The sequence below is a fragment of the Lepisosteus oculatus genome, chromosome 14 (genome assembly GCF_040954835.1).
Source record: "Lepisosteus oculatus isolate fLepOcu1 chromosome 14, fLepOcu1.hap2, whole genome shotgun sequence".
Classification (NCBI taxonomy): Eukaryota; Metazoa; Chordata; class Actinopteri; order Semionotiformes; family Lepisosteidae; genus Lepisosteus; species Lepisosteus oculatus.
In genome coordinates this window covers 21875686-21896391 of record NC_090709.1, presented here as the reverse complement: position 1 = coordinate 21896391, position 20706 = coordinate 21875686, and the positions used below count along the sequence as shown (strand labels likewise).

The window sequence follows — 20706 nt, the reverse complement described above, 5'->3', positions numbered from 1 at the left end:
TCACAGACCATGTGACATGGGACTCAGTAAAGTAACACACAGCGCCACTGGATTTGATAATACTGTACCTAACCAAAATCCGCAATATGGAAACAGAACCTGTGTAATTGTTGATAGATGATGTACTCGTTGAAATAACTCATTTCTAAATACCTTTTTCACTGTTAACATCTTGTAGCAACTTTGCGACAAAATATACACTCTGACAGTTCATCCTGCTACCAACATTAAATAAAACAAATCTTAAGATTTCTATATTTATGTCTTTATTTAGTGGTTTCATTCGAAGCTTACAATGTTTAGGGAGAAATGGAATACTGGTGTGTATTTTTTTCTTTAAAGTACCGAGACCAGCTATATACTGTATGTTTATGTTAAGATTTCCCTTCAGTGGTAAAATTAGATATGAATATTCAATACTTAAACGGGCACAGTTAAGACATTAAATATACATATACATATTGTATACAGTACAGTTTGCATACGGTAATATGTTTATGTTACGCGATTAAAAAATAAATAAATAAAACTGAAAGGTCCAGCACCAGCTGGATTTGAACACACAACCTACCAGTTGGTAGTCACACACCTAGACCAGTAGGCTACAAGACAGCTCACATAAGCAGCCAGGCGAAACAGCCCTACACAGCCCTGCCGCAGTACACGGATATAATCATACCGTTATTAAATTCTTGAGATACGCGATTCCATATTATATTCCCTTTTAATCAAATTCTAAAAGTATGCTTGTTGACTCCGGTATCACGTTAGTTAAAGACTTCGAAGCTTACAATGTTTAGGGAGAAATGGAATACTGGTGTGTATTTTTTTCTTTTCATGATAGGTGTCGCATTTTAAATCATTTTCGTAGTTAGAAATTATGAAACGCCCTGTTAAAAGCAAGGAAGTTTTTATGCCCGTTGAAGTAAAACAAAATGCCTGACAAAGTATGGCTTGGACAGATTCCAAGTGCTTGTACAAATGTGCTAAAGAAATTATACTTTGAGTATACAGCTTGTCCAAAGTCATCCATTATTAATACTATTAGTAATATCTTCAGTAAAGGCTTTGATGCATAAATATTTCTGATAAAGGTAGGTTGTGTACTTTTGTCCAACTGAGCAATCTTGCTTTCATAAAATATACCAACATTTTAATGACTGATGATTAACATGCTGTAATACACAGTTCAAAATTAAAGGCTCAAATGCTGTACATGAGAGGTTAAGCTCCCCCTGGCGGTTTTACAAGGCGACGCCGGATAGTTATGCGTGATGCCCCGGTGGGTGTGTCGCGGTATGCCGCAAAATACCTCACCCATTTTGAATAGCTGCATCTGTATAGATCACCTTTCCATCCTCCAGGTTTTCCTCCCAAAGCCTACGGTACCAACGTCAACCCCTGCTGGCTGAGAGAGCAGAAGCTTGCAGCACCTGGTAATCCCAGAAAGTCTCCCATCCAAGTACTAACCAGGCCCAACCCTGCTTAGCTTCCAAGATCAGACAAGATCAGGCACGTTCAGGGTGGTGTAGCCGCAAGCGAAAGCCATGGCGCCTGACTCGCTACTTGAAGCTGTGTGTGGCTGGGGCTCCGTGCCCCCCGAGCGGGACTGAAGGATCGTTCGTGTGCAACTCTTTGGAAAGGAGCTTCTTTCCAAATCGCATTGCGTACCTGGATGTTGGCGAATGTGCTCCCTTGTGTTGGCTTGTCCCGCACTGGAGGAGAACAAACAAACTGCTCGGAGGAGCACAAGGCAAGTCTTCACAAGACAAAAACCTCCAGTGCACAGCACTCTGAAAACATTTCTGGGCTGTCGCGTGTTTATTTCAGCACATAAAGCGCACCAGTCCAACACGTCGGACGGGCGCGCGGCGCCTCCGCCCTCTTGTGGCCTTGCACCATCAGAGCAAGAGACTCCTTCTCGCTGCCTTTCCGCTGTATGCAGAGCCCCAAGAGGGAACCTGGAGCGCACACTTTGTGGGGGGCGGGGGACCGCGTTCGCGCTCTGCCCCCGGTCTCTTGCGTGAGAACTATATCTCACGGCGCCAACCAGCGGCCAGGAGACAAGTACAATATCGCGGGACAGGGGGGCCTCGTCATTGATTGTTACATATGAGACGGGGATTAGGAGGAGACCCCGACTGATTGGTAAAGGGGAACACTAACACCAGAGTGACACCCCCGGCGTCTCTTTTTGAGAGACGCCCTGGGATTTCTTAATGGCCAAGGAGGGTCGGGACCTCGGTATTACGCCTCCCCCGAAGGACGGCGCCTGTTTGTGCAGCAGAGTGTCGCCATCAGGATGCTGGGGCATAAGAAAGCCAATCAGACCGCAGGGTGAGCGCTCCCTACTGGTCCCAGTCACACCTCTTGCAGGAGCAGCAGCAACCTGAGCTTTTCCGGGGGGAATCTCCCATCCGGGTGCCGGCTAGGCTCACACCTGCTGGGCTGCCGTGGGTGAGCCCAGTCGAGAGTCGCAGGGTGAGATCTAGTCACCGGGGAGAAACGATACAAGCAAAGGATTACTCGGCTCCCTGCACTTGAAAAGAAAATATGACTCGTTCCCGCGGGAGCTGAATGTACCTGCATGTTGTAGTGGTTTGATGGGTTTACTGAGACAATTATTAATTGTAGCAGTAATCACGAGGTTGTTCGTTGGGGCTTTTAGAAAATCAATCGTCAGAACAACTAACAACGCACACACACGGGTTCAATACACGGGATACATTTATTAATATAAACTGTGCACCAAACATATATTAGTCTGCCTGGATACGAGCGGCAGACCTTACTGTGAGGGTTATCAATATACAAGGTATATAATCTCGAAGAGATTCAAACACAAAGAGATACACAACAGAGAATATATGTCAATATATATCGTTCGGTTACCAAATCGCTAATCAGTGTTATTACCCACTGTTACTCTAAACTCGGAAGTAAATACATTACTCATGGATTAAATTGATAACAACTTGTGTTGAGGTACAATTGAATTCTCAAGACGCAATGTAGAACATGGGGTTTACTTATCCACTGTGTTTGGATTTGGAATTTCCCGGCACGAACACCAAACCAGCTGACAGGCTGATCATGATAGCCAGGCTTAGCCAATTGCATCCCCGTCTGGGAGCTTGTTTCTTATCAAAAGAAAACATCTTAAATCAGCCTGCATGAATTCTTTCTCTGTGGCTGCACCACAGAGATGGAGGGTGAGATGGGGCCTCCTTTAGGAGCATACCAACGCTTAATTATGTCTTATTAACAAGCATTGACGCTACAACGTCTATGACAGGCAGAGACAGTGCTGTTTCTGGTGCGATCTTTTGCAGCTGACATTTCACTGTTTTAAACGAACAAGAAATTAGATTGCTCATAAATCACTTATCCTATATAAATACAGCGTAATTGCCCTCCGAAAATCCTCTTTTTCTTGTTCGTTTTAGAGACCTTGATCGAAACTGATTTTAGATGTCAGAAAGGATTTCTTTTCTCTGTATTTCCTACATTGCTTTGTCGAGATTTTAACTTTACATTTAGGCTCAGATTTCAACTATAAATCGTACACTAATTAATAGCAGTAATTACTGATGTTTTGCTCCCTCTTACCACAAAAATATATGTAGCTGGGATGAACTTTATTTCGTATGCATAGCTACTACCATTCGGACACGAAGCGGTTAAAGATGGCGGCAAATCAGACACCCAGAGAGGGGGGGGGGGGGCGTCTTCTCGCCTCCATAACTAAAATGCCAAATAGGAGTGGCTTAAGCAACATACACAGTCGTGTAAATGACAGTTTGAGGTAGCCTAGCGTGTAAATTTCGCTTTGTTGCTGATATGTTAAGCTTTCGAAACTCTGCCCCAAAGTCATGTGACTGATTTTTCGCCCTGTTTCGTTGGTTAAACGCAATGATCACAAGCACCACCATGGTAACTGGGATGTGTAGTTTTTAATTCCGTTTGAATTATAACTTTACGTACTGTCTTCATATTTGGCCATAAATTAATATCGTTTATGGCCTTCACACACGTTGCAGTATGCTCCTATTCTTTTTATGCTCAGCTACTAAGATTTCCCTTCAGTGGTAAAATTAGATATGAATATTCAATACTTAAACGGGCAAAGTTAAGACATTAAATATACATATACATACTGTATACAGTACAGTTTGCATACGGTAATATGTTTATGTTCCTAAATCAATCTCTTTTATGAGCATGTGAAAGGCATGGTGAATTACTGTACTTTGCATGATTGGAAACAAATGAGTGATTGCAAAATGCTGTGGTGTTACTTTTACAAAGACGGTCAATGAAAAAAAGAATGTTGACCAGGGCAATACTTTGAGTTTACACTTACAGCTTGTCCAAGGTCATTCATTATTAATACTATTAGTAATATCTTTGTTAAAGACTGATGGCCACAGCTCAAACATGAGAGGTTGAGCTTTATTAGCTCCACCTTGCGGAAATTCCGGATACTATTATTTTGCTTGTCGTATTATAGGAGAATTTACGGTAACTAGCGGTATTTAGCGGTAACTCGCGGTACGCAGTCTAGCTTGCTGTAGACTGCGTACAGCGTACCGGAAAATAATGCGGTATCGCCCGCGCATTTTGAATGGCTGGATCTGTATATGTATAATAGTCTTCTAAATGTATCCGTATAATAGAACTCCAACCATTTATGTATGGTCTATGATCTATAATCATAGATGTCTAATTGACGTATAACGATATTCGTATATTAGAATTTCATTCTAGACCAGTTACGGAGCACATTTACACGTCTAAGGTATGCATTTAATAGTCGTATATTCTACATCTTTTGCCTACTGGGATGTGCCGATTTTAACTTAGCAAACCAAGATACACATTTTCTAATGAAGCCTTAATTAAAAGACAGTTTGTTTCTCGAAAGTGTGTTATGTAAAAAAAGAGAAAAACGAAAATATATGGATGGCAATCTTTCAAAGCTGAAGATTTTACTTTTGAAAAAATGACATTTTATTTATGCAGATGCATTCGCTGGTTTTAGAACTTTGCTGTACTTCCTGAATCATTTTCAGTATTATAAAGTGGGTGTAGATTTTTCTTTCAGGTTAGGACGCGAGTGTGTACATGTGTTTGATTTTCGTTTCACTGATTCTCATTGAAGATTTGGGAATTAACGAGGAAAGAATCAGTTGCCTCGGAAAGCAGAAGGTTTGGTTCTCAACGATATTGAAGACACGCCCATGTAGAGCAGCGGGTGATGATTTGTACTATAAAAGACCAAGTGCTCAAAGTGACGTCTGCTTTTGCCGTTTAGACTTTTCATCTCTGGCGCACTTTTAGAAAGCAAAGATAGAGCAGTTGTGTTGAATCGCTACATGGCAGCTATCAGCAGAGTGGCGCAGTGGAAGCATGCTGGGCCCATAACCCAGAGGTTGATGGATCGAAACCATCCTCTGCTATGTACACTTTATGCACGATTGATTTAGCACACCATCAATTTAATGAAGTGAATTTAAACTGATTTTGTCTCTCGTGTGTATGCAAGCTTCACACTTAAGGTACTCTTTCCTCTTTACCAATAGCAGATGCCCAAATGTATCTTCATAGTTTCCTCAATTCCTTCAAATTAACATCCATATCAAAGCAATTATGTGTATATATATATATTACAATTAAGGTACATATTAAAAATATCAACGCACATTTGTATAATGCTCATTTAATAATGATTGTCAAGGATTGTCAAGTTCTCCAACAAATCTGTGTTCTAATTTTAAAATATTTTTGCTAAGGATACAACGGGTGTATAAATGAATTCTCCCAACAGCCAGTTAAAGAAAAATTCCACACGTGAAGATGGTTTTCTTGGACATTGACTTAGGTACTTATTTGTTTACCTGTTGTAGTTGCACACAAGTAAAACACGAAGATTTCCTGCAACATTCAAGAGGGTTTGCGAAGAAATCCCTTCAATTTTTAGCGGAGATTATGTTTACATCATCACAATCTGAAGCCCGTCCCTGAGTGTGTTTGACCCATCAGCCCTTTGTTTAACAGCTGCACAGGGACACATTCCCATTGCTTTTCACAAATCACTGGCATTTGTTTGCAGCATTTCTTCTGTCCTGAGAAGCAAGATTTGTATTTTATCTTTCAGAAGTTGTATGAATTTCTTGAAGTTCAGAAACAACTTGTTCCAGAAAAGAAATGAACACTTGCTTCAAAGTAAATCAAGACGTATGTGTCTCTTGCTGTGTGTGCTCTTATCTGTCCATCTCTCTCTCCTCTTCTCTCTGGCAGTCATTGCAGAGTATCTGAAGAGGATGTAACACCACTTGGAAAAGAAGAAAAATTCTCAGGAAAAATTCTCAGGAAAATTCTCAGGCAGAATAAAAAATCATTATTCTTTTCTCAGTCAGATTCACAGCTCTCACAGACCGTCTTATAAATTTACAATTAGATAAAGTCATGTAACAGTTTTACAGATAATTTAAATAATCAGACAGCAGTTTTGGCAGTGGATACATCTCCACATGGGGGAAAGAAACTGAAATATATGTGCTCACTGTAAAGTAGGAAGAGGTGGTCAGACAAGCAAAACAACTTTGCAGATAATGTGAAGTGACATTGTTTTGTGTCAATCAGCTCACGGATTTCGCTTCATGTACCTTAAGTTGTGCAATTTGTATGGTTGTTGAATGAGATTGGTTTCTTCACAAGCCCAGTCAATTGCCAGTGGAGAGCTTGCCGACACACACCTTCATGAAGACTCTCTTTAAGATTTAATTGTCAAGTCGCCTCCTTTGCATACAATAGTAGCACCGACACTAAGAGAAAGGATGAGAAATGGCGTTTATCAAGCGATTGCAGTGTTTGTTTGACTGAGGATCCTTGTGTGCTGAACTGGCCTCTGGAGAAGTGTAGTGCAGTAAAACAGAAGGTTTGTGTCACTCAAGATTGTAACAGAACAGAACAATACAATTACAATACTTTTATGAGAGTAAATATTACTGGTGCATCACAGTTCTTATAATGGTGAAAACAGGAGCACCTTCTCTACATTTTTGACTGAAGTATTTCAACGGAAAGAAATACTATCACAATGCAATTCATAAATGCAATTGAGCTTCTCTAAATGTTCTAATCTGATGAAACAATGTATAGAATAAGGTGACAAGGTGAATTCATTCAAATGCACAAGATTAATTTTCAGCAACAAAAAAAGTGCTCGGAAATATTTTACAAGAATGAAACCTTACATTCACCTAAATAAACATTCACCCTCTACATTAGCAGAGAACAGTAGGACAGAAGGTTAGTGTCACTGGACACTGCGTCAGAAAGGCCGATCTCTTCTCCCTCATTATGCAGGCTTGCCCACTCATGATGAACTGTCCTCCAGCGATACTCAGCTGCCATCATCGACTCAGACATGACGTTCATGTACATATTATACCTTAATATGGCACTGCATTACAATAATTTGATCAAAACAACTGGTGAAAAAATAATAATCAAATATTTCTTTCCTTCTTTTAGTAGATAAAGACTTTGTCCAAAAAAGAAGCATTTATTCCTTTCCTCTCCTACCACCCTTACAAGTCACCCAGTTTTTAATTCAGAGGTGGATTAAAGCTCTAGTCTCTTTGGGGGTGTTAGTTGGAATCCCACTGCTGCCAAATATCTCCAACTATCTCAGTGTTAAGAAGCAAAAAACACACATTTGCTGCAGAAGGAACAGGAGAATTTGAGCCATTCAGCCTTATAGTGTGATGTCATTTTCTCATGCTCATTTTTAGATGCTTGTGATCGAATCTATGATTCTTATGAGTGTGGTCACCCTCCATAAAGGTTGCACAGATACAGATGCAGCCATTCAAAATTATTTTGCGGTGCGCTTTATGCATTCTACCGTGAGTTTCCGTAAATTCTCCTATAATACCACAAGCAAAATAATGGTATCCGGAATTTCCGCAAGGTGAGCTAATAAAGCTCAACCTCTCATGTTTGAGCTGTCGCCATCAAAGTCTTTAACGAAAATATTACTAATAGTATTAATAATGAATGACCTTGGACAAGCTGTAAACTCAAAGTATTGCCATGGTCCACATTATTTTTTTCATTGACGGTCTTTGTTAAAGTAACACCACAGCATTTCGCAATCACGCATTGGTTTCCAATCATGCAAAGTACAGTAATTTTTGAGAATCGATTCACCATGCCTTTCACATGCTCAAGAGATTGATTTAGGAACATAAACATATTAACGTATGCAAACTGTACTGTATACAGTATGTATATATATTTAATGTTTTGAAGGAACCCTTCTTTCGTTGGAAGACAATGAACATATTCTAGCCCTAAATGAATTAATAGCAAACATGGTTTACATAAAAGACATTTTTCCAAGAAAGTTTGGCCTTTGTCACTAATGAAACCACTAAAGACATAAATAAAGAAATCTTAAGATTTTTAAAATACATGACTTTGCTAAAATGTATTTAAAAATAAAAATGATTACAAACGCCAGCAGAGAGAGAGAACAGGGGAGGGATGTTGGGTGTGCATAAGGGGTGGGGCTATGGAAATGAGGTCTATTTGGGAATGTGGAGTTACATGTTCTGGCTGTTTGTGAATTATCGTTGTTGAGTATGGAGTGTTGAGGCAAAATGCAATTTAGCACTTTCTAGCAAGAGGAGACCCCCAAATTAATAATGTAACATACTATTGTTGGTGCATGAACATAGTTCATAGTAACTGTATTCTGTTATTTCTTTAGATACACGATTCCATGTTATTTTTTAACCCCTGGCGGGACTGGGAGTCCATAAGAATCAAGTAATAGGTTTCCTTGCGCTTTGACAGATTGTCTTTAAATCAATTGTTGATTTAAAGGTTGACAGTAAATGTTTATATTGTAATGCATACTGTACAGCCTCAAAAGATATTAGATATGAGATATTAAGAGAGAGCATCTGCATTTATAACTTAGTTTTTAAAATTAGTCAAGCAATATGAAGCATCTCTTTTTACTTTAAAGTCCCTTAATTATAATTGAGCACAGCTTTCTCACCACTTAGATTAGAGAGAGAGAGCGTAGAGAGAGCGTAAAACCTGGGTGTAACAGCTGTTCCTTTTTCTGATCACTCGCATTCTGGATACACGTCTCACCTGTCCTGTTCTTTGTTTTCCTAATTTGTTGATTATGCCTGTTGCGATCCACTCCTGCCCTCACACCTAAAGAAGACTATTTTAAATTTCTTTGCGCGGTCCATTGTGCAATTAACCCTTGTATGTGCTGTCCTTAAGGTGATATCACATAAAGGTGATATGTAAAATAATGTTTTTTATTATTGTTATAGAGAAACATGATCAGATTTTCCCCCGTTCAGAAAAAAATATCTAAAGTATACTAGTTTGTCACTAGCATACTTTTAATACAGTCTGTGCTCTTGAGGATACTTGTGATATTTCGAGCTCTGTTGAATGATAAGTTTAAATAATTTTCGTAGTTTCGTATGAAAATCTGTTAAAAGCAAGGGAGGTTTTATGTCCGTTACAATAAAAGAAAATGCCTGACAAAGTAGGGCTTGGACAGATTCCAAGTGCATTTATGCAATTTACGTTGTATTGTGCATTGTGCTCCTGTAATACAGTTTAAAATAATTAGAAGTCTAAACAGTATCAGTTTTATTTATGGGTTGCAATTTAAAAAAAGTCAAAAACCGCACTCAAAATGCAATTTATAGCTTTCTGGCAAGAGGAGACACCCAAATTAATAATGTAACATGCCACTGTTTGTGCATGAACAAGGTTAAACTGCTATTTCCTTAAATATGCGATGCTTGTCTGTCCTGGCTGTGCTCTCTCGCTCTTTCTCTCGCTCGCCCTTCCCCCCCTCTCTCAATTCAATTCAATTCAAGGTGCTTTATTAGCATGACAGATGGGTACAATCAGTGTTGGGTATTTGCTTTGAGATGCCACTTTTAAAGGTGATATATAAAATCAAAGCTTTAACAGACTTTGATTTTAGTCTGAGTTCTTGTGTCTGTCCTATCTGAACCCAAAAGTATTACAATATGTATCTTTATAGCAGGTGGTGTACAGCTTTTTAGTATAGATTACACTTTTCTAAAATGTATTTAAAAAATAAAAACGATTACAATCTAATCTTTCCACGTTTGATCCCAAGATCCCAAGAAAAATACATCTAAACGGGGAGAAAGCTATGCTGAAAATTTATTAAGATACTTAGAAGACAAAAATATCAATTTATGTTGCATTTGTCTGATTGTGAATCAAAAAAACACATATATTTAAACACGTGTTTGCAATTTAAATCAAAATGCGATTTAAATCAATATAAATGTTTATATTGTAACGCCTAGGTGACTATTCATTGTTATTAAAATGACTTAAATTCGATCATGTTGTGATATTTAGAAATATAAATTTGTTTGGTGCGAGTGAGGTTTTATTTAATCTCTGACTCAGGGAAACATTTCATTTTTTCAAAGAAATGTTTGTTAAAAAACAAGTCATGGCTCCAGCACGATTTGATCACAGACAAGGTGACATAGGAGTCAAGAACCTAACCCACTGCGCCACCAGCAAGGTCACATGGAGAGTGCTGAAAAAGCACTACAGAAACATTATCAACAGACAATGTACAGCGTGTACTATTCTTGTGTTGCGGTACATGAATATATCGTTATTAATTTCTTTAGATACGCGATTCCATATTATATTCCCTTTTAATCAAATTCTAAAAGTATGCTTGTTGACTCCGGTATGACGTTAGTTAAAGACTTCGATGCTTAAAATGTTTAGGGAGAAATGGAATACTGGTGTGTATGTTTTCTTTAAAGTACCGAGACCAGCCATATACTGTATGTTTAAGTTCCAAAATTAATATCGTTTATGGCCTTCGCACGCATTACAGTATGCTCCTATTCTTTTTATGCTCAGGTACTAAGATTTCCCTTCAGTGGTAAAATTCCATATAAATATTCAATACTTAAACAGGCACAGTTAAGACATTTACTGTAAATCTTTCTACAACCGACCAACGGACCACGAGTGCCCCTGTCAGTCAACCAATCATGTACCGCAGTATTTTGCTTCATCGCGCGTCACGATGTGCGACGCCATAGCCAATTAACTCCAGTATGTGTCTGTACACCGCACTTTGAATGGCTGCATCTGTATAACGTGCCACGTTTTCAGAGAATTGCATTAAATACAGGTCAGAAGAAGGCGACAAAGTGTCCACTAGGCAGTTCAGCGATTTCAACGGTGTTCTCTGTTGTTTAGGTCCAGAATGACACCCGTTACAACCAGGAAACCCACAGTGTCAGGCATCAAAAAGACTTCCCAAAACCCTGATCCTCTCCTTGATCGGGTGATGGCATCCAGACATTTCCTGCAACAAAGCCAGGATACGGTCTTCAACAACACGTGTGAAAAGCTAATTCCCAACCTTTGCAATCCTTTGCAAAGAAGGACCGCATGTGCTCAGTGTTAAATGCACTGTTCATTATTAATAATAATAATAATCTTTACATTATATAGCGCCTTTAAAGGTGGCTTTTCAAAGAGCTTTACAGAATGACAACAATAAAGTTAAAAAAATACACAAGATAAGCAGCATGAGAATACACAGTTAGAGGAGACAATAGATGGTGGTATTAAATACAGTAGGAACAGAGGGGTAAAGAATAGTTCATTAAAGGCTCTTCTAAAGAAGAGGGTTTTGAGTCTGGATTTGAAGGAGTTTAGAGAAGGTGACTCTCTGATATTCTTGGGGATAAAGATCCAGAGCTTTGGGGCAAAACAGGAGAAGGCCCTGTCACCCATAGAGTGTAGATGGACTGGGGGACAGATAGGAAATCACAATTAGAAGAGCGAAGGTTATGAGGTGGGGAGTAGGGCGATAACCCAGACAGGTATTCAGGTGCCAAGCCATCGAGAGCCTAATAGGTGAGAATGAGGATTTTGAAGTTGACAGTGTAAGAAAACCGGCTCAGGGACGCCAAATATGTAACTGTAGTGGCTCTCTAAAGGCACCAGTTCTGTAGGGTTTGGGCATTTACTGGAACAATTATTAATTGTAGCAGTAAATCACAAAGTTGATTCTTTTGATGGCTTTAGAATCCAACCATGCGATATAACTCAAACAACGCACACACACAGGTACTAATACACGAGGATACATTTATTAATACATAGAATATGCATATAAAACTAACAGATCTTATCGAGAGGGTTATCAGAATACAAAAGATATATATTCATTCAGTTACAAAGAGTTACATATATCAAGAGGACTTACGTTCAGTATATCATTCATTAAGACCGTTTCGTAAATGAACTTGGTTATAACTTCTACATTAAATACTCAAAACAAGTACATAACCCTAGGAATTAAATTGATATCAACTGGTTGGGATAACAATTGAATTCTCGAGCTGTAATGCATTGAAGTTGAATACTCATCCAATTTCTGGGGATTCAGATCTCCTGCGGGCACAAAGAAACAGTTGCAGGCTTGTTGCTGTCCAATCCGCGCTCTCTGGCTCGGTGCCAGGCTGTGCTGTGCGGCTTGCGACGGTGCGCTGCTGATGCTCACTGTTGGCTTTAACTAGCAAAGTTTGTGCACAGGAGAAAAGATGACTGTGGGTCCCAGCAAGTCAGGAAGAGGACTGGTTCGTTCCTGATGAAGAGTTAGTTCTGAATAGTGATTCAGCTGTCCACAGTTCTGACTTAATCACGAGGCTTGCTGCTGGTGCTAACCTCGAGTGGATCCTCTGGTTACTCTCTGGCAACCTCCGCTCTAGACTCCGCTATAAGTTCTGGCACTCGGACACACTGGCCGTTCCGTGGTTGTCCGGGCTGAGTCGCAGGATGGTCAGGAGGCGCGCTGCGAGAATGTCCTGCCCTTGAGAGCCTTCTGCTCCTGGGCCGTCCTGCCCTGGAATTCTCCTTTGAATTCCCTTTAGAACAGTCCACAGAATCCTCCTGAATCCCTTCTGAATCTTACTGAATCTCTGTGTTGCCTGTTTTTACCTGGAGGAACTTCAGCTCATTGATTGGCTGAAAGTTCCATGGGCATCAGAGTCCCACGTGGGTTACTCGGCCTTACCAGTCCCTGATTGGTTGATCAAGGTGAGATATGAGTCACTTAATCCTGACACTTAGAAATGCAGTCCAGATGTCCATCTGGCACTCCCTAGACAGATAGGCGCCAATGGATGATCATTGATCATGATAGCCAGGCTTAGCTAAGTGCATTCCCCTTTGGGAGCTGTCCCTTATCAAAGGAAACCTTAAATCAGCCTGCATGAATAGTTTCTCTGTGGCTGCACCACAGAGATGAACAGAGATGGGGCCTCATTTGGGAAAGCTCGCAACACTTAATTCTGTCTTATTAATAAGTCTCGCCGCTACATATGTATAGTTATATGAAAAACAAGTGGTTTATCGACTCATCTTCATTTGCAGATTTAGAGGCAGCTTCGATATTCGTTTTACAAACGGACTTTTTTTTATATGGGTCACACACATGCCATAGCAACAAAACATCTCTAGAGATGAGGCTATAGATCACCTTTCCATCCTCCAGGTTTTCCTCCCAAAGCCTACGGTACCAACGGCGACCCCTGCTGGCCGAGAGAGTAAAAGCTTGCAGCACCTGGTATTCCCAGGCAGTCTCCCATCCAAGTACTAACCAGGCCCAACCCTGCTTAGCTTCCAAAATCAGATGAGATCAGGCACATTCAGGGTGGTGTGGCCGCAAGTGAAAGCTGTGGCGCCTGACTCGCTACTTGAAGCTGTGTGTGGCTGGGGCTCCGTGCCCCCCGAGCGGGACTGAAGGATCGTTCGTGTGCAACTCTTTGGAAAGGAGCTTCTTTCCAAATCGCATTGCGTACCTGGATGTTGGCGAATGTGCTCCCTTGTGTTGGCTTGTCCCGCACTGGAGGAGAACAAACAAACTGCTCGGAGGAGCACAAGGCAAGTCTTCACAAGACAAAAACCTACAGTGCACAGCACTCAAAACATTTCTGGCCTGTCGCGTGTTTATTTCAGCACATAAAGCGCAGCAGTCCAACACGTTGGCCGGGCGCGCGGCGTCTCCGCCCTCTTGTGGCATTGCGGCGTCAGAGCAAGAGGCTCCTTCTCGCTGCCTTTCCGCTGTGTTGCAGAGTCCCGAGAGGGAACCTGGAGCACACACTTTGTGGGGGGCGGGGGACCGCGTTCGCGCTCTGCCCCCGGTCTCTTGCGCGAGTACTAAATCTCACGGCGCCAGCCAGTGGCCAGGAGACAAGTACAATATCGCGGGACAGGGGGGCCTCGTCATTGATTGTTACATATGAGACGGGGATTAGGAGGAGAACCCGACTGATTGGTAAAGGGGAACACAAACACCAGAGTGACACCCCCGGCGTCTCTTTTTGAGAGACGCCCTGGGATTTCATAATTGCCAAGGAGGGTTGGGATCTCGGTTTTATGCCTCCCCCGAAGGACGGCGCCTGTTTGTGCAGCAGAGTGTCGCCATCAGGATGCTGGGGCATAAGAAAGCCACACAGACCGCAGGGTGAGCGCTCCCTTCTGGTCCCAGTCACACCTCTTGCAGGAGCAGCAGCAACCTGAGCTTTTCCGGGGGGAATCGCCCATCCAGGTGCCGGCTAGGCTCACACCTGCTGGGCTGCCGTGGGTGAGCCCAGTCGAGAGTCGCAGGGTGAGATCTAGTCATCGGAGAGAAACGATACAAGCGACGGATTACTCGGCTCCCAGCACTTGAAAAGACCGACAAATGACTCGTTCCCGCCGGAGCTGAATGTACCTGCATGTGTCGTGTCGTCTACTTCCCCCGCCCCGCTGTGTTTGCTGTATTGTCTTTGAAGCCGGCCCCCGAGACGAGACGGGCTGTTCCTGTGCCCCAATTAACACTTTACAGGTGCCATTCCCCGGCATTGTGGCCATTGTCGGTGGTCACACACGACAAGATAAGGTGGAGGAGAGCGGGGCATGCCCAGCGCCAGACATTCAAGGAGGGGGCTATGCGAGGTGAGGTGAGGTGCGACACGCCGGAGCCCCGGTGCTGCTAATGCGGAGCACTTGTTGAACTGGCATTGAAAGGACGTGTGCGCACGGAGCGAGCCTTCCCTGCGGCGGAGCGTGGAAACTTTCTCCCCGCGCTCCAGGAGTTGTGTGCGCTGCAGCGGTGCCGAGAGAACAGCACAGAAGAGAGCGGGTAAGAGACGGAGCCTTGTGGGCAGGCGAGCAGGCCCGTTTTTTGGAAATTGCTGAAAAGGCTCCGGTGTTTGTTCGGTGTGTGGCAGGCGCACGACGTGAGCTTGCGTAGCGATCTGCTGGGCTGGTGTTATGAAAATGAGGCCGAATTGCGTCCCGGGACATGCTGCGAATGTGTCCCGGGACATGCTGCGAATGTGTAGGAAACGGCGCGCTCGTTTTCTCGTTTTGCCCACCCTTTTGAGTGTTAGTGTGGCTTGTGAGTGTGCGAAAGAGTGGGCCCAGCAGGAGGCGGTGGTGTGCGGGGCGAGGAGCTGGCCTAGGCTGCGCACTTTGTGCTGTGGGTGCGAGCCGCTTGCAGGGGTTTGTACAGCTCATACTTACCTGGCAGGGGAGATACCTTGATCAGCCTGTAGGTGGAGTAGTTGGATTGTTTTCTTGTTTTGTGGAAGCAGTGTTTGTTTTGCAGTTCACGAAATGGCAACTTTTGGATCCCGCAAGAATGCTGTGAGTTTTGAGCTTTTGGATGACGTCTTCATGGATTGTGTGCAGTTCAGCAGAAAAGTGTTGCAGAAGGAACTTGGCTTTGAACCTCGGCACTTGGATTTCATCTTCGCTCTCCCAGGTCAGAAAGCTTTTGAGGTTGTTTTTGCTACCTATTCTCTGTTTGAACAATGTGTGGATGTGTTTGAGGCAAAAAGAGGGAAAGTTCCTGCCCTTGAGAAGATCGACTTGCAGCCTCTGACACAGAGAGAGAGGAAAACGGTGCATGTTGTTATGTTCTCGGAACTGGCAAAGACAGAGGACATTCACACCTGGCTTAACCAGTACTGCACCGTCCACCATGGAACTGAGGTTAGAGATGTTGACGGTATAAAAACAGGAGCAAGGAAATTCGAGGTTCGCTTGCTACTGGACAATGTAAATGGAGGCTTAAGGCACCTGCCCTCTACAATCCGGCTGGGCGCCTGCAATGGCTATGTTTTTTATGTGGGACAACCAAAGGTGTGTTGGCGCTGTGGTGCTGTGGGACACCTGGCATCGTCCTGCACTGTGAAATGCTGCAAGACCTGTGGCAAACATTGATATTTAGCCTCTGACTGTTCAATGCTGCCAAAGTGCAATTTATGTGACTCGGAAGGACACGTTTTTAAGAACTGCCCTCACACCTACGCCAATAAACTCAAAATGAGAAAGGATGAGGCAGTGCTTGTTTCAGCCAAACCGGCCCGAAAAGCCAAAGCAAACAACAAGTTAAACAAAGAACCCTTGTTGGATAAAGACTCTCAGCCTCCAGCCAGGATCAGTTCTGCTGTGGCTCCAGGGCCGGTGGAAGAGAAATCCACTACGCCCCCACAACCGCAGACTGCACCAGACAAGCACGAGGGTTTGAAAACCCCCGAGAACAGCGAGGACCCCTCCCCCACTCCTGCTCCTCAGAACTAGGGCCAGTGTGGGGCCCCCCGGTGGAGCGGGTCCAGCGAGGATACCCAGGATTCATCGGAGCTGCTTTTCTCATACTCTGCAAGGGCTACAGATGTCCTCCTCTCCTCCATCCAGTCCATCACGGAGGATCTGCAGCAGCTGGTGGGTGAGGGGGAAGAGGAGACTGGTGCATCGGCTGCACATCTTTCCCCTCAGTGCTCCCAGGAGCTGGACTTGAGGAAAAGGAAAAATGACTCTGTTTTCTCCCCGAGCGAGGAGGAAGGAGAGCATGGCGATGGGGACAGCTGGAACCCCTCCACCCCTCCCTCTACCCCCTTCCTTGAAATGGACTCCGTGAACGCTTTTACTGCTGCCACCCTGATGAAGGCTCATTCAGAGGATGGCTGGCAGGAAATTGGTAATAAGAAAAAGAAGAAGGTAACAGGTGAGACCGAAGAGAAATGTGTTTTGTAAAGACTGGTTCCACTTTCTTATGTAATATGGCTCTAAACATAATTTCTCTTAACACCAGAGGTATCAATGACAGAATTAAATGCCAGTCTGTCTTTGATTACCTCCAGCAGAGAGAGGGAGATGTGTTGATGTTGCAGGAGTGTGCTTTAGCCTATCAAGAGAGGTATAAAAGCTTTGAAGATAGGTGGGATAAAGGGCCATCTGTTTGGTCAGGGGACAATAACAACAGAGCCTCTGGCGTGGCCATTCTTTTCAAAGGATGGGCTTTCAAATTGAAAAGTATTCAGAGGGTCATAGATGGCAGGTTGCTGTGTGTGGATGTGGAATATGGGACCGTTAACCTGCAGCTAATCAATGTGTATTGCCCTACTGACGTGGGAGGAAGGGTGGAGCTACTCAAGGCACCCTCTTCCCTATTGTTATGTAGCACAGACGTGATAGTGGGAGGGGATTTTAATTGTATCTTAGAGCACACAGACAGGCAGTCTAGCTCTCCGATAAAATTGGATTCCAGCTCACTGGCCCTGCAAAACTTAGTTCAAGACTTTAAACTCTCAGACACATTTAGATGTATATATCCCACAACAGCAGGATATACATGGTCAGGGAGGAATAGCAGCTCCAGAATTGACTATTGCTTTGTCTCAGCGAGAGTGAAAGTTGTTGGGGTCACTCTTCAGCCTGTCTTCTTCTCAGATCATCAGGCTTTAGGGTGTAGAGTGGAACTCCAGGGCGGGACTGTCTTTGGCCCAGGCCTCTGGAAACTCAACACAAAGCTGCTAGAGAACGAGGGGGTAGTATCCCGCTACAAGGAGAAACTATCAAAGTGGCTATCCTTGTAGTGTGTGTACAGGTCAGTAGGAGAGTGGTGGGAGGAGGTGAAGGTGAGGACAAAGGCCTTTTTCATGGCTGAGGGAAGGAAGGCTGCTGCCAGACGGAGAGGAGTGCTAGTCAGGAAACAGAGGCAGCTGCACACGATGCTGCACAGTGGCTTCGATGTGCTCGAGGATATCACCCTTTTAAAAAAGGACATCCGGAGCATAGCCGAAGAAAGTAGTCGAGGAGTGCTGTTAAGAAGCAGAGTGCAGTTCTTGGAAGAAAATGAGAAGTGTACTCGCTTCTTTTTCAGGAAAGTGAAAGTTGATGAGGAGGGACGAGAGAGAACAGAGCCGAGTGCTATCCTCTCCTGCACCGAGGCCTTCTACTCAAGACTGTACAGCTCTACAGAGGTAAAGGATGAAGAAATTCATTTTTTTACCTCAAAGCTAGAAAACTTTTTGAGTGAAGAAGATAGGGAAGTACTTGAGAGGGATTTGACAGCAGAAGAGCTGAGACAGGCTATGGAGAGCTTACAGAAGGGGAAAACTCCGGGTGCTGACGGGCTCCCTAAGGAATTTTATTGCACCTTTTGGGATCTGCTTCAGGATCCGCTACTGCTCCTATTCGAGGAAAGCTATAAGACAGAATTGCTGCCTGACTCCTTAAGAGAAGGCACTATCTCTCTCTTGTTTAAGAAAGGAGCAAAGAATGACATAAAGAACTGGAGACCCCTCAGTCTGTTAGGTGTGGACACTAAGATCCTGTCCAAAGCCCTTTTCCTGCGCCTACAAAATGTAGTGGCCTAACTGGTAGGAAAAGAACAGACTTGTGGGATAGCAGGACGCCTGATGAGCGACAACCTGGCCTTGTTGAGGGATGTCTGTCTGTACTCGGAGGATCGCTCCCTCCCTCTGTGCATTTTAGGTGTAGACCTAGAAAAGGCCTTTGACCGCATAAACCGGCAGTACTTAACATCGGTACTTGAGCACATGAAGTTTGGCCCCATCATGAGAAAGTGGATTAACCTGCTGTACACAGGTAGCAACAGCAGAGTAATGGTGAATGGCAATAGATCACGCCCCTTTGAAGTCTGTTCAGGGGTGAGGCAGGGCTGCCCATTATCCCCCTTGTTATTCGTTTTGGCTATGGAGCCCTTAGCTTGTGCCTTGCACCAGGATCAGGCCATTAATGGGATACCAGTGCCTGGAAGTGGGAGAGGAGAGGTAAAGACATCTCTATACATGGATGACGTCACCCTGCTCCTCTCTGACAATGCCTCAATTAGCAGAGCTCTGCAGTGCTGTGATCGTTTCTCTTTGGCTTCCTCTGCAAAAATTAACAAATCTAAGAGTGAGATTTTTTATCAGAACTGGTGGGAGCCAAAAGAAGGAAATGATCTCAGGCTGCAAGAGAAGAGAATTAAGGTCCTGGGGGTGTATTTTGGAGAAGAGATGGGAACAGTAAATTGGCAGAACAAATTTCCAATCTTAAACAAAAAACTGATGCAATGGAAGGACCGAGACCTCACCATGACAGGGAAGGTGCTGGTCATCAAAGCCAAGCTCTTGCCTGTCTTGAATTTTCTGGCTTCTACCTTCCCAATCCCACACCGTGTTGCGGCGGTGCTGAGAAGATTGATGTTTCAATTTCTATGGGGTGGGAAGCAGGAAAGACTCAGAAGGGAAATAATGTACAGGTCGCTACCCTCAGGGGGGAAGTCTGTCCCAGATATTGCTACGAAGCTGCTGTGCATTTTTCTGGCCTCTGTGCTGAGAGGCTTTGCAACAGCACCTGCAGCGCGTACCTGGACTTATTTTTCCAGGCTCTGGGTAGGTAGGGAGGTGTTCAGAGTGTGGGGTGTCAGACCCAAGCTGGATGTCCCACTCTCTGACACATGCCCTGCAATTTATGGGACAGTTAAAAGTTTTCTAAGATCTCACCCAATTGGCCATATTCCCCTCCGAGATGTCAGCCTCCAAAAACTGGAAGATTTCATTGCACCCCAGAAGAATAGGCAGACCCATGTGATCATTTTAACAATCAGCCCAAACAAGGAAGGTGTGGAAACACACATCCTCTAAGTTTCTGTGCAACATTCACAGAGACGTAGCCTGAAATGTCATCCACCAGTGCTTACCGGTGCGAACTTTCTTGTACCGTAGGGCCTCACCCCCAGCCCTCGCTGCGTTAGGGTGGGCTGCGGTGAGGAGGAGACTGTGACCCATCTCCTGTGGTCCTGCTTTTTTGCTAAGACCTTCTGGGCCCAGTTTGAACACTGGTTGCAAGCTCTCTCGCCCCAATTTTCCCTGACCGCTGCTTTCGTTATATACGGCATCTCTCCTGACAAACTTCCTCCTGACATGTTTGACAGGATCTGGGCCGTGGTGAACAGTGGGAAAGACGCTCTGTGGAGAGTGAGGAACATGGGGCTGTTCAAAGGCATCGAGGTCCCTGTCAAGGCAGCAGGTAGCCTGGCCCTGTTCATCACCCGAGAGAACTATTACCTCAGAGATCTGTGGAAAGAAGGGAGGGAGGAAGCAGAAAATCTGTGGGAAATAGAGGGCATAGGACAGTATCTCAAGATGCTTGTGGTAGTGGGGGACTGCGTTCGCGCTCTCCCCCGATGTGCTTGGTCCAATATCAGATACAGAAGATTTCCGACACCACGAATCATGTGCTTGCTATAGGGTCCCAGTTTGAAAGGAATCGATGACGCTACTAGTTCTATATAGTTCT

At 43.8% G+C, this 20706-nt stretch overlaps 1 non-coding gene and 1 pseudogene across 1 annotated transcript; both read right to left on the bottom strand.

Annotated features, from left to right (window-relative positions):
- Positions 1-1421: 1421 nt before the first annotated feature.
- Positions 1422-1540, bottom strand: LOC138218294 (5S ribosomal RNA; annotated as a pseudogene).
- Positions 1541-13678: 12138 nt separating this feature from the next.
- LOC138216139 (5S ribosomal RNA) lies at positions 13679-13797 on the bottom strand. Its single transcript, XR_011179851.1, has one exon. It is a non-coding gene; the product is annotated as a 5S ribosomal RNA (ribosomal RNA).
- Positions 13798-20706: the final 6909 nt, after the last annotated feature.